Raw genomic sequence first — 12,904 nt, forward strand, 5'->3', positions numbered from 1 at the left:
ACTGGTTTGATCTTCTTGCAGTCCAAGGCACTCTCAGAATTTTCCTCCAACACCACAGTTCAAAAGCATCGATCTTCCTTCTCTCAGCCTTCCTTATGGTCCAGCTCTCGCAGCCATATGTTACTACGGGGAACACCATTGCTTTAACTATGCGGGCCTTTGTTGTCAGTGTGATGTCTCTGCTCTTAACTATTTTATCGAGATTTGTCATTGCTCTTCTCCCAAGGATTAAGCGTCTTCTGATTTCCTGACTGCAGTCAGCATCTGCAGTAATCTTTGCACCTAGGAATACAAAGTCTTTGACTGCTTCTACATTTTCTCCCTCTATTTGCCAGTTATCAATCAAGCTGGTTGCCATAATCTTGGTTTTTTTGAGGTTTAGCTGCAAACCAGCTTTTGCACTTTCTTCTTTCACCTTCATCATAAGGCTCCTCAGTTCCTCTTCGCTTTCAGCCATCAAAGTGGTATCATCTGCATATCTGAGATTGTTAATGTTTCTTCCAGAGATTTTAACTCCAGCCTTGGATTCCTCAAGGCCAGCTTGTCGCATGATGTGTTCTGCATACAAGTTGAATAGGTAGGGTGAGAGTATACAGCCCTGCCGTACTCCTTTCCCAATCTTAAACCAGTCCGTTGTTCCGTGGTCTGTTCTTACTTTTGCTACTTGGTCGTTATACAGATTCTTCAGGAGGCAGACAAGATGTCTTGGTATCCCCATACCACTAAGAACTTGCCACAATTTGTTATGGTCCACACAGTCAAAGGCTTTAGAATAGTCAATAAAAGAGAAATAGATGTTTTTCTGAAACTCCCTGGCTTTTTCCATTATCCAGCGGATATTGGCAATTTGGTCCCTAGTTCCTCTGCCTTTTCTAAACCCAGCTTGTACATCTGGCAATTCTCGCTCCATGAATTGCTGAAGTCTACCTTGCAGGATCTTGAGCATTACCTTGCTGGCATGTGAAATGAGTGCCACTGTTCAATAGTTTGAACATTCTTTAGTGTTTCCCTTTTTTGGTATGGGGATATAAATTGATTTTTTCCAATCTGATGGCCATTCTTGTGTTTTCCAAATTTGCTGGCATATAGCATGCATTACCTTGACAGTATCATCTTGCAAGATTTTGAACAGTTCAGCTGGGATGCCGTCGTCTCCTGCTGCCTTGTTATTAGCAATGCTTCTTAAGGCCCACTCAACCTCACTCTTCAGGATGTCTGGCTCTAGCTCACTGACCACACCGTCAAAGCTATCCCCGATATTGTTATCCTTCCTATACAGGTCTTCTGTATATTCTTGCCACCTTTTCTTTATCTCTTCTTCTTCTGTTAGGTCCTTGCCATCTTTGTTTTTGATCATACCCATTTTTTCCTGGAATTTACCTCCAATGTTTCTAATTTTCTGGAAGAGGTCTCTTGTCCTTCCTATTCTATTGTGTTCTTCCACTTCCGCACATTGCTTGTTTAAAAATAATTCCTTATCTCTTCTGGCTAACCTCTGGAATTTTGCATTTAATTGGGCATATCTCCCCCTATCACTGTTGCCTTTTGCTTTCCTTCTTTCTTGGGCTACTTCTAGTGTCTCAGCAGACAGCCATTTTGCCTTCTTGGTTTTCTCTTTCTTTGGGATGTATTTTGTTGCCGCCTCCTGAACAATGCTGCCAACTTCTGTCCAGAGTTCTTCGGGGACCCTATCTACTAAGTCCAGTCCCTTAAATCTATTCTTCACCTCCACTGCATATTCCTTAGGAATATTAGTGAGCTCATATCTAGCTGATCTGTGGGTCTTCCCTAATCTCTTTAGTCTGATCCTAAATTGTGCAAGAAGTAGTTCGTGATCTGAACTACAGTCAGCTCCAGGCCTTGTTTTTACTGACTGTACAGATGTCCGCCACCTTTGGCTGCAAAGGATGTAGTCAATCTGATTTCGGTGTTGTCCATCTGGGGAAGTCCATGTATAAAGCCGTCTCTTAGGTTGTTGGAAGAGAGTGTTTGTTATGCAGAGTGAATTGTCTTGGCAAAATTCTATCAGCCTATGTCCTGCTTCATTTTGTTCTCCCAGGCCATACTTACCTGTAATTCCAGGTGTCATTTGACTGCCCACCTTAGCATTCCAGTCTCCTGTGATGAAAATAACATCTCTTTTAGGTGTATTGTCCAGTAGATGCTGCAGATCCTCATATAACTGATCTACTTCAGCTTCTTCAGCATCTGTGGTTGGGGTGTATATTTGGATCATTGTGATGTTAGATGGCTTGGCCTGAATTTGAATTGAGATCATTCTACCTTTTTTTGGATTGTATCCAAGCACTGCTTTAGCCACTTTACTATTAATTATGAAGGCTACTCCATTTCTTCTGTGGTCCTCTTGTCCACAGTAGTAGATCTGGTGGTCATCTGATGTGAAGTGGCCCATTCCAGTCCATTTCAGTTCACTGACGCCCAGAATGTCTATCTTTAATCTTGACATCTCACCAATAACCACATCCAATTTGCCCTGGCTCATAGATCTTACATTCCAGGTTCCAATGGTGTGTTGATCCTTAGAACATCGGATTCGCCGTTCGCCACCAGCACCGTCGGCCGCTAGCCGTCCTTTCGGCTTTGAGCTAGCTGTGTCATCACGTCTGGGGCTAGTTGGACTCATCCTCTGTTCCTCCCCAGTAGCATTTTGACCATCTTCCGACCTGGGGATCTCATCTTCCGATGGTATACCGACATATCTCTGGTTGTACTGATCCATTTAGTTTTCACGGCAAGGATACTGGGGTGGGTTGCCATTACCTTCCCCAGGGATCGCATTTAGTCTGACCTCTCTGTCATGACCTTCCCGTCTTGGGTGGCCCTTCACGGTTTAGCTCATGGCATCATTGAGGTGCTCAAGCTCCAGCACCACGACAAGGTAACGATCCTTTGCTGAAGTATGTAATGATTGCTTACCCCAAAATACTCAGTCTCACAAGCCAGAGCTTAAAGATAACTGATTTATTAAAGGAATAATATGCAGATACAGAGAAAGCTGAGAATGAGCAAAAGTGCGCGAAATACAAACCAAATACCCTTGCTTCAAACCCAATCCCGCCCCTCGCCCCACTATAGCAACCACCCCCTCCCAGGTGTTGGCAACCGTCACACATCGGCCTGGGAAAGTAACCTTGAACACATGTTATAACCCAAACATACATTCCTGCAGTACAGCATGGAGATTACATCCCGGCACGGCTGAAATTCCCCTCCCCGCAAATGCGGACACGGAAGAGGAAAGTGACATGTGAAACGTTACGATGTAATTCAAGCATTGGAACGATGAACATGACACATGTGTAGGCCTGTATGTATGCATTAGCAGTGTTCTTAAACTAAAAATAAAGAATGAAACTTACCTCTTTAATGTGAAGTTGTGTGAATTTGAAATAATTTTTAAATTAATCACGATCTCCCAGGGACCCCCTAGTGACCTCTCACGGAACCTGAGGGTGCCACGGAACCCTGGCTGAGAAACCCTGTTCTAGCATAATAAATATTGCACTTCTGGAGAGTACAGACTCTACATGGTCCTGAGGTTTGCTTAATATTGCCAGCTAATAAATAGATGTAACAGGCACCTGTAACAATATGAAGGTCTAAAGATTCCCTTTATGTCTAAAACGCCCCCACAATTGACCTATAGACTTACCTTTTCTAGTTCTGAAGGAAATCTAGGGAATAACTCTCCTTCGCTTGAGGGTAAATAGCAAAGGAAGAGCTTGCTGGAGGCACTTGTTCTTTTGAGTTTCCCTGGAGGGCAGCAGCTGGCTATAGGAAAGAAAAGAGAGGAATCTAAACGTTCCCTCCTCCCTGGTTGTGGGATGAACTCTGCCAAGATGTTGAAAAGAATAGAACTGCCACAGACGTCTAAGTGCAGTGAGTAGCCGAGTAGCCAAATAGGGCGGCATTAGAGTTTGGTTTTGTTTGTTTGTTTTCAGTGCAGGTACCTCCTTCCTTTCAAAGCTAATTTTTCTCTCTGGCCAAACTGCCATCTAAGATGGGGCCACCCAATATTCCTTTGTTCACACTTCCTTATCCTTTTCTTTAACAACGCATCTTTGCTGATGTGTACCAATGCTATTTTAGAAAGCTATTTGGATTGCCTATTGTCATGTTGGCAGGGGTGTGCCCCGTTAGTGTGCCTCAAAAAGAACCAGGTCTCTTCAGCTTGACTACCAAATACTAGGGTTTAGGGGCCCTTGGATTTCTCAGATTGCAGAATGGGGAAAGTCTTTTCGTTCTTTGGGCCTTGCACCCATAACCCTGGTCGAAGGGAGAAAAGCAGCAGGTGGCAACAGCAAATAACCAGTGGAAGGCAATAACTGCTCCTCCTCTTGGGCTGTGCTGGTGAGCTGGGGCAGCCCTAGTGATTGGGAGAATCTTATAGTAGAGTTGAAGGTGAATCCCTGAGGACAGCTTGTTAAATGTTCTCCAACCTAATAAACAGCCCATTAGGCCTTTTTGGCATGAGTCATCCAGGCAACACAACCAAAAGTCCTGGCTGTTTACAGATAATTTCAGGGGCCTCTTCCCTTCTCACCTCCATCTTCCATAGACTGAAGAAACGCCTTCTATGGAGAAAATGGAGGAAGGAGAATGAATGGAGCTGAATTTCCAGCAGGGAACCTCTCCGCTCCCTTCTTCCTTTGCTTCGGCATAATAAAATTCTAGCTGAAGCTAGCCATTTTGGAAAATGACCCAAAGATTGAATTGGTGCCGCACCCTTTTTTGTTGTTGAGATCAGACCCTGCTTGCAAAATTTGAAGTAGCAAATTACAGCAGGTGGCAGCACCTAGCCTATCCCAAAAAATGAAGCAGGGCCCAGTCTTGGCTGGTAGGTTGATGGAATCCAAGGCTTGATCAGGAAGTTAAAACAGTAATACTGTAAGGAGGTACCAAAATGGATATTGCTGTAATGGTTGGTTCTCAGGCTGATAACAATTTAGGAGACCATTGTGGGAAGAGTTCTTGCCAAGCTTTCCTATTGTCAGTCAAGAGACCAACCGCAATGGCAGTTTACAAGCTAGATGTCATGCGCTGCCTCCCTCTGAATAACATTCAGACACTGGTTTGCGAATCAGGCTCTGGTTTATTGCAGGGCAGGTACAGCGTTGGTAGAAAAAAGCTGAGAGTGACAGGAGCGCGCCGGTGCGGGGTTTAAATACCCCGCGCCGGTCAGCGCCCCCTCGCTCACGGTCACGTCACCCCCCTTTGTCCCATGCGTTGCCCTGCCGGTGGGTGAGGGTTTCCAGGATCGCCCATCATCAGGTTTCCATTCTTCTGCTGATTGCTTTCAGCTGGGCGATCCCCGTTGTATTGCCGCTGATGGCTTAGGTGGCTCCGTGATCCGTTTAGCTATTGTTTGTTAGCCGTTAGTCGTTGTGGGTTGATGGCTACTTAACTTGTGCCCCTTCACTTATTTCCTTGTCATTGTCATGTGTGCCATTGCGCTGATGACTTTAGCTCAACGGCACTCATGACATACTGCCCCCTTTTCGAATAGTGTTCTCCCCCGGTTTTCTGGGTTTTCCCCGTGGAGCTGTCAAAACGCCACATTTTTTTTTTTTTTTTTTTTTTTCAAAGTTCCCGCCGGAGTAGTTGTCGCCCCTCCCTTTGCTCCTCCCTCTGCCACATGCCTTCCCAGGGTGTGTCCATGGTGCGCATGCTCGGGTCCTGACCTGGCGTGCGTATGCTCCAGCCACACCCTGTTTGTTTGGCTCAGTTCGGCGCGGCGAGAGGCGTGGCTGGTCGGGTGCTTCTCAGCTCCAGGTAGGGCCCTTCTTTTCTTATTTAGAGTGCGTCGCCTTTGTTGTGTCTCCTGGGCGTTGCCCCCAGGTTGCCCTGTTAACTTGCTTGCCACTCCCCCGCGGCCGGGGGGCGGGGGGAGGGTGCTGGCGATCGTTTGTCACCACCCCGTGGGCCCGGGGCGGGGGGAGTGAGTCCCGGGGGGGGGAAGGTCCACCCAAGTCGCGGGCTTGGGGGGGGCCCTTTCCCTTGGGGCACGGGAGGCGGGGGGGGGCCTGCGGGGGGGGGTTTGGTTTTGCTGACCTTGGTTGCGGTTTGTCGGGGTATGCCCGGTGAAATTCTCTGGTCAGGTCAGGCGCGTTAACGTTGTGCGCCGCCACCCATTCCGGGTGGGGGAAGTGTTTCCACCTGACCAGGTAGTGTAGAGTTCCTCGTTGCTTGCGGGAGTCGAGAATGTCCCTTATCTCGAAGTGGTGTTGCCCGTCGATCATTAGCGGTGCGGGCTGTGGCGTGCTTGGGTGCCATCGGGAGGTGGTTGCCGGTTTTAGGAGGCTGGTGTGGAACACCGGGTGGAGTCTCCGGAGGTTGTGTGGCAGGTCCAGGCGTATCGCTACCGGGTTCACTATTTGCGTGACTCGGAACGGCCCGATGTACTTAGGCCCCAGTTTTTTCGAGGGTTGGGTTGACTTTAGGAACTTGGTGGATAGATAGGCCATATCCCCCGCCTGGAACGTCGGTTGTTGGCGCCGGTGCTTGTCGGCCTGCTCTTTGTAGGCAGCCTGTGCCTCCTTCAGCGCCGCCGTGATTACTGGCCATGCTTCTGCGATCTTCCGTCCCCAGTCGCTAGCGTCCACCTGGGGTTCCGGGGGTTGAGGTAGCTCCGGTATGGGGACGAAGTCGCGCCCCGAGACTACTTCGAACGGAGTTTTCCCCGTGCTCGTGTGGACGGCGTTGTTGTATGCGACTTCGGCGAACGGGAGCAGTTCAGCCCAGTCGTCTTGGTGGTAGTTGGTATAAGATCGTATAAATTGCTCTAAGGTGGCATTAAGAACCTCAGTGGCTCCGTCCGTCTGAGGGTGCCAAGCCGTAGATAGGGCCTGTTGGGTCCCCGTCAGCTTCAGGAAGGCCCGCCAGAATTTGGAGGTGAACTGTGTGCCCCTGTCGGTCACCACACGTGCGGGACATCCGTGTAGCCTGTACACGTGGATGAGGAAGAGTTTGGCTAGCTGTTGTGAGGATGGGACCGACGTGCAGGGGATGAAGTGGGCCTGCTTTGAGAAGTAGTCCTTCACCACCCAAATGGCCGTTTTCTTCTGGCTGGGTGGGAGGTCCACTATAAAATCCATAGAGATTTCCTCCCATGGGCGGGAGGGTTCTGCCACCCGTTGCAATAGCCCCGCGGGTTTGCCTGGTGCCCGTTTGGCCCTAGCGCACGTTGGGCAGGACGCCACGTAGGTTTTTACGTCTCGCCTGAGCGCGGGCCACCAGAATTGACGCCGTGTGAGGTGTAGGGTCTTGAGGAACCCAAAGTGTCCCGCTTGCTTGGCGTCGTGTGACCTATGCAAGATCGCCTGGCGTTGCGAGTCCGGGACGTAGATTCTGCCTTCCCCCCATGCCAGGTCTTGTGCCATTGTTACCTTGTTGGGGTTCGCCAGGAACCAGGGGTCGGTTTTGAGGGCGGCGGCGAGGTCCGTGCGCATTCCCCCTGGTAGTTGCGGTTGGCTTCTTTCCGTCGCCGGTTGTCCCGCCGTCGGCTGCGCCGTAGAGTCGAGCTGCCTCCGTGCGCCGCTTCGGGTGGTCACGGCCATCCCCAGTTGCGAGGCGGATAGGACCGTCCCAATGGTGTCTGGGGCGGGCTCTTCGTCTTGGGGCAGTCGGGAGAGGGCGTCGGCCAGGAAGTTCTTCTTGCCCGGCATGAACTTCAGCTGGAAATCAAAGCGGCTGAAGAATTGGGCCCATCGGACCTGTTTTGGGCTAAGGCGTCTAGGCGTTCGTAGGGCCTCGAGGTTCCGGTGGTCCGTCCAGACCTCGAATGGTTGGGTGGCTCCCTCGAGTAGGTGTCGCCAAGTCTCTAGTGCCGATTTCACCGCGAAGGCTTCTTTCTCCCAGACGTGCCATCGCCTCTCTGTCTCGGAGAACTTCCTTGACAGGTAGGCGCATGGTTTCAGGAGTCCCGTGGGGTCTTTCTGTAGCAGGATGGCTCCCAGGGAGAAGTCTGAGGCGTCGGCTTGGACCACGAACGGCCGTTCTGGGTCCGGGTGCGCGAGGATTGGCTCCGTAGTGAACAGCGCTTTCAGCTTGTCGAATGCGGTCTGGCACGCAGGAGTCCAATTCAGCACCGTGCCTGGGTTCTTGGCGCGTCGGGTGTCCCCCACCCCTTTGGTTTTGAGGAGGTCCGTTAAGGGGAGGGCTATCTCAGCGAACCCCCGGGCGAATGACCTGTAGAAATTCGCGAATCCCAGGAAGCTCTGTAGTTGCCGTCTGTTGCGGGGCCGCTCCCAGTTTAGCACCGCTTCGACTTTTGCGGGGTCCATTTCGATGCCGTCCCCGGAGATTCGATACCCCAGATAGTCTAGGCGCTCTTTGTGAAACTCGCACTTTGTAGGCTTTGCATAGAGCTGCGCCCTTCTGAGCTTGTCGAGGACTTGCCTGACTAGGGTTACGTGTTCCTCGTGCGTTTTTGTGTAAATAAGGACGTCGTCGATGTAGACCAGGACCCCTTTAAACAGATGTTCATGCAGTACCTCATTGATGAGCTGCATGAACACCCCAGGGGCCCCCGCGAGTCCGAAGGGCAGTACCTTGTACTGGAAAGCGCCTAGGGGGCAGTTAAAGGCCGTCTTCCATTCGTCCCCCTCCCTGATTCGGATGCGATAGTACGCCTCGCGAAGGTCCAATTTGGAAAAGACTTTGCCCGTGGACAGGTGGGCGAGCATGTCCTTCACCAGGGGTAAGGGGTATTTGTTGGACAGGGAAGCCGCGTTTAGGCCCCGGTAGTCGGTGCAGAGCCGTAGGGTCCCGTCTTTCTTCTCCCGGAATAAGACGGGGGCTCCGACCGGTGAGCATGCTGGCTCTATGAATCCCCTGTCTAGGTTTTTATCGATGAACTCCCGGAGGGTTGCCATCTCCTTCGGGGTCATCGAATAGATTTTTGGTCGAGGTAAGGGGACGTCGGGCAGTAGGTCGATCCGGCAATCCGTCTTGCGGTGGGGGGGTAATTGGTCAGCCTCTGCCTCTCCGAAGACCTCGGAGAAGTCGGCGTATTGTTCTGGTAGGTCTGCTGTGGTAGCGGCGTTGTCTTGTGTGGTCGCCTCCGCTCGTCCTACCGTGGGGTTGCTTTTGCCGGCTGGAACTGGTGCTCGATACTCGCCGTCGCCGAATGTGAAGGTGCGGGTCGCCCAGTTGATCCGCGGGTTGTTTGTCGCGAGCCATGGCATCCCCAGGACTGCAATGGGCCGTCCGATGTGCGTGACTACGAACGATGTGCGCTCGGTGTGAGTGCCCATTTGCAGGGTGACCGGCTCGGTTTGTAGCGTGGCTGGTTTCCCTCCCGCTGTAGAGCCGTCCAGCTGGTGGAATGCCAGCGGCGTGGGGAGGGGGAAGCAGCGGAGGTCGAGTTTGGCGACTAGGTCGGGGTGGATGAGGTTTTTTGAGCACCCCGAGTCCACTAGTGCCGCGGCCGTGGTGGCTCCGTTGCCGGTAGAGAGTTGAATTGCTGCCCATATTACGGAGCTTTTGTCGTTTCGTTGAGGTGGTCCGCGTTGCTGTCCCACCGCCTGCCTCGCCACGCGTCTCAGAGCAGGCGGGGAGCATTTCCCGCCGGCTGGTCGGGGTCGGCATTGTCCTCTTCCCCCCCGTAAGCGTCCCAGCCCTCTTCCGGTGTCGCTGTGGCCACGGTCATTCGGCGGTGAGGCGGCGGCCCCGGGTTGGGTGGTTTGGGGCTAATTTTCGGGGTGGGCTTGGGCACGCTGGTCGGCGGTCGGTTGGCGAAGCAATCCGCCGTCTTGTGCCCTAATTTGCCACACCTCCCGCAGGGCTCCCGGTTGAACTTCTTTTTTGGGTATATGGGGCCGGCCATCCCCCCGTGTGGTGCGGGTACCTTTTTCCCGGCATCGTTTGTGTCTTCCGTGGTTGTCATGAGGAAGGTGCGGTGCGCGTGTTCGGCTTTCCCCGCGAGGTGGATCCACCCGTGTAACGTTTCTGGGTCGTCGCGGTAGAGGGCCCATTGGAGAACGTCGCGGTTGAGCCCCCTTTTGAAGATTTCCAGCAGGGTGGTCTCGGACCAGTCGCTGACCTTCCCCGCGAGGGCTTTGAACTCCAGGGCGTAGTCAGGGACCGTGCGGGTGCCCTGTTTAAGTCTTTGGAGTGCGCTTTTCGCCCGTACTTTGGCTAGGGGGTCTTCGAAGTAGTTTTTCATCTCTTTGATGAAAGCAGGGAAGGTGGCGAGGGCGGGGGAGCTGGCCTCGTACAGTTGGACGTACCAGTCCGCCGCCCTGTCTTGGAGTTTGATCGCCACGGCGGCGATCTTGTCGGCCTCGGAGTCATAGGAGTGTCCGTGCCTCCCCATGAACTCCCTAGCGTTGGTCACAAAAAACGAGAGTTTTGTGGGGGTCCCATCGAAGAAGATGGGGAAGTCCTTTGGGGCCCGGGCGTTTTGTGCGGCCCCGCCTCTCGCTTCTCGGGGTGTGGTGTCGGCCGCCTGTGCCGTCTGTTGGCCCTCCGCTGGCCCGTGTGAGTTCGATGCTTCGCTCGGGGTGTGGGCTTGTGCGGGGACGCCGTTGGGTGGCGCGGGGGGCATAAGCGCCTGGAGCATGGTCCGGAGTTCCGTCAGCTGAGCCCGCATGGCCGCGAGTTCATCTCGTGCCTCCTCGTCCACAGCCCGCGCCGCCGCTGGGGCCGGTTCCGTTGGCGCGTCCTCGGGGGTGGGTTGCCGGCGGGGTTCATCGTCCCTCTGCCGCGGGTCCGCTTCCTCCGCCGTCTGATGGGTGTCTCCGTCGTCCTCCTCTGTCTCTTGCCGCGCGGCTCGCCCTCCTTGCCCGCGCCGTTCCGGCCTCATCTTGCTGGTCTTCTCGCCGTCTACTCCTCCCGCGGCTCGTTGTCGTCCGGTGGGGCTCGGCGAGGCTGAGTTTATGACTCTCAGCTTTATGTCATGCGCTGCCTCCCTCTGAATAACATTCAGACACTGGTTTGCGAATCAGGCTCTGGTTTATTGCAGGGCAGGTACAGCGTTGGTAGAAAAAAGCTGAGAGTGACAGGAGCGCGCCGGTGCGGGGTTTAAATACCCCGCGCCGGTCAGCGCCCCCTCGCTCACGGTCACGTCACCCCCCTTTGTCCCATGCGTTGCCCTGCCGGTGGGTGAGGGTTTCCAGGATCGCCCATCATCAGGTTTCCATTCTTCTGCTGATTGCTTTCAGCTGGGCGATCCCCGTTGTATTGCCGCTGATGGCTTAGGTGGCTCCGTGATCCGTTTAGCTATTGTTTGTTAGCCGTTAGTCGTTGTGGGTTGATGGCTACTTAACTTGTGCCCCTTCACTTATTTCCTTGTCATTGTCATGTGTGCCATTGCGCTGATGACTTTAGCTCAACGGCACTCATGACACTAGATAGAAAGAAAACGAAGGAATCTCTGCTCCACATTAGTGGACTGGATTGGTGCTGACTGGCAGGTAGTTCAGCTGTTGCAATTCTTGTGACTCCCTCCCTTCTCACTAATTTTTTTTAAAAAGAACTTGATTGATTATCAAAGTATAGCTAAAATACAAAATATAGAGTATAGGTAAGACAGAGTCCAGAACTAAAGAAAAAAAAAAAACTATAAAAGTGCAGGACTAGATAGAAAGCAAGGGACATGGTGGCGCTGCGGGTTAAACCGCTGAGCTGCTGAGCTTGCCGATCGGAAGGTCAGTGGTTTGAATCCGCGTGACGGGGTGAGCTCCTGTTGCTAGTCCCAGCTCCTGCCAACCTAGCAGTTCGAAAACATGCCAATGTGAGTAGATTGATAGGCACCGCTTCGGCGGGCAGGTAACGGCATTCCGTTTAGTCATGCCGGCCACATGACCACGGAAGTGTCTACGGACAAACGTCGGCTCTTCGGCTTTGAAACGGAGATGAGCACCGCCCCCTAGAGTCGGACAGGACTGGACTTTACGTCAAGGGAAAACTTTACCTTTACCTAGATAGAAAGCAGAAAAACAGAGTGACTTCTGACCTCCTTCAATACAGATATAAATGCATTTTATACAGATGTAATCTCTTACCATTAGTTAAGGCTTAGTAACATTATTTCTATAAAATCAAACCATTTAATCATCAAAACCCAAAATCAAAGCTTCATTTTTTTCAGACAGAAGCAAATAATCCAAAAGTGGTTGCCAAGCAGAAACAAATCCAGACATGGTATTTTCTCTTATCAATGCTGCTAGCGTAGCCACTTGGGCCGGTTCCATTAATTTAATCATCCATTCCTCCGCTTTAGGGATTTGTGAGTCTTTCCATCGTTGTGCATATAAAAGTCTTGCTGCTGTAATCGTACATAAAAGCAAAGTCCCGTCTTGATTCTCGAGATGCTTCTCCGTCACTCCCAAGAGAAATGGTTCTGGTTTCTTTTGTAAGTCCATTTTAAGGATCTTTTCAATATTAACACATATTTGATCCCAGAATTTTTTAGCCTTCTCACAGGTCCACCAAAGATGACAAATTCTCCCAGAATTCTCACTAAATTTTACTAAAGAGACTTTGTGAGGGCTATACTTGGACATTGCTCAAAATCAGTGTTTCTCGCACTTGGCAACTTGAAGCTTGTGTAGACTTCAACTCCCAGAATTCACCAGCCAGCATGGGAATTCTAGGGAATTCTGGGAGTTGAAGTCCACACAGCTTCAAGTTGCCAAGTGCGAGAAGCACTGCTTTAAAGTAAAAGAGGGAAAGCCGTGTCTTGCATTTGGCTCCTGGGTTATTTTTGGTGATTCCGTATTTTCTCTGAGACGTTCACTATATTAATACACAATTGTTGTTCCAGCAGCATTGTTGGACCCCACATCAGTCACAAAGTGTAGTTATAAACCAAGAGGGTACCAAAATTGGTTTGAGGCTTAATGCATCACAGCAGGACATCTTGCAGATAGTTTTTAATCCA

The 12,904-nt window shown here is 51.6% G+C and overlaps 1 protein-coding gene across 1 annotated transcript in view; it reads left to right on the forward strand.

The window, feature by feature from the left end:
• Positions 1–12,904, forward strand: part of EPG5 (ectopic P-granules 5 autophagy tethering factor) — an 89,293-nt gene that overhangs the window by 56,762 nt on the left and 19,627 nt on the right. The gene's annotated exons all lie outside the window — the stretch shown is intronic.

This window comes from Candoia aspera, chromosome 2 (genome assembly GCF_035149785.1).
Source record: "Candoia aspera isolate rCanAsp1 chromosome 2, rCanAsp1.hap2, whole genome shotgun sequence".
Taxonomy (NCBI): Eukaryota; Metazoa; Chordata; class Lepidosauria; order Squamata; family Boidae; genus Candoia; species Candoia aspera.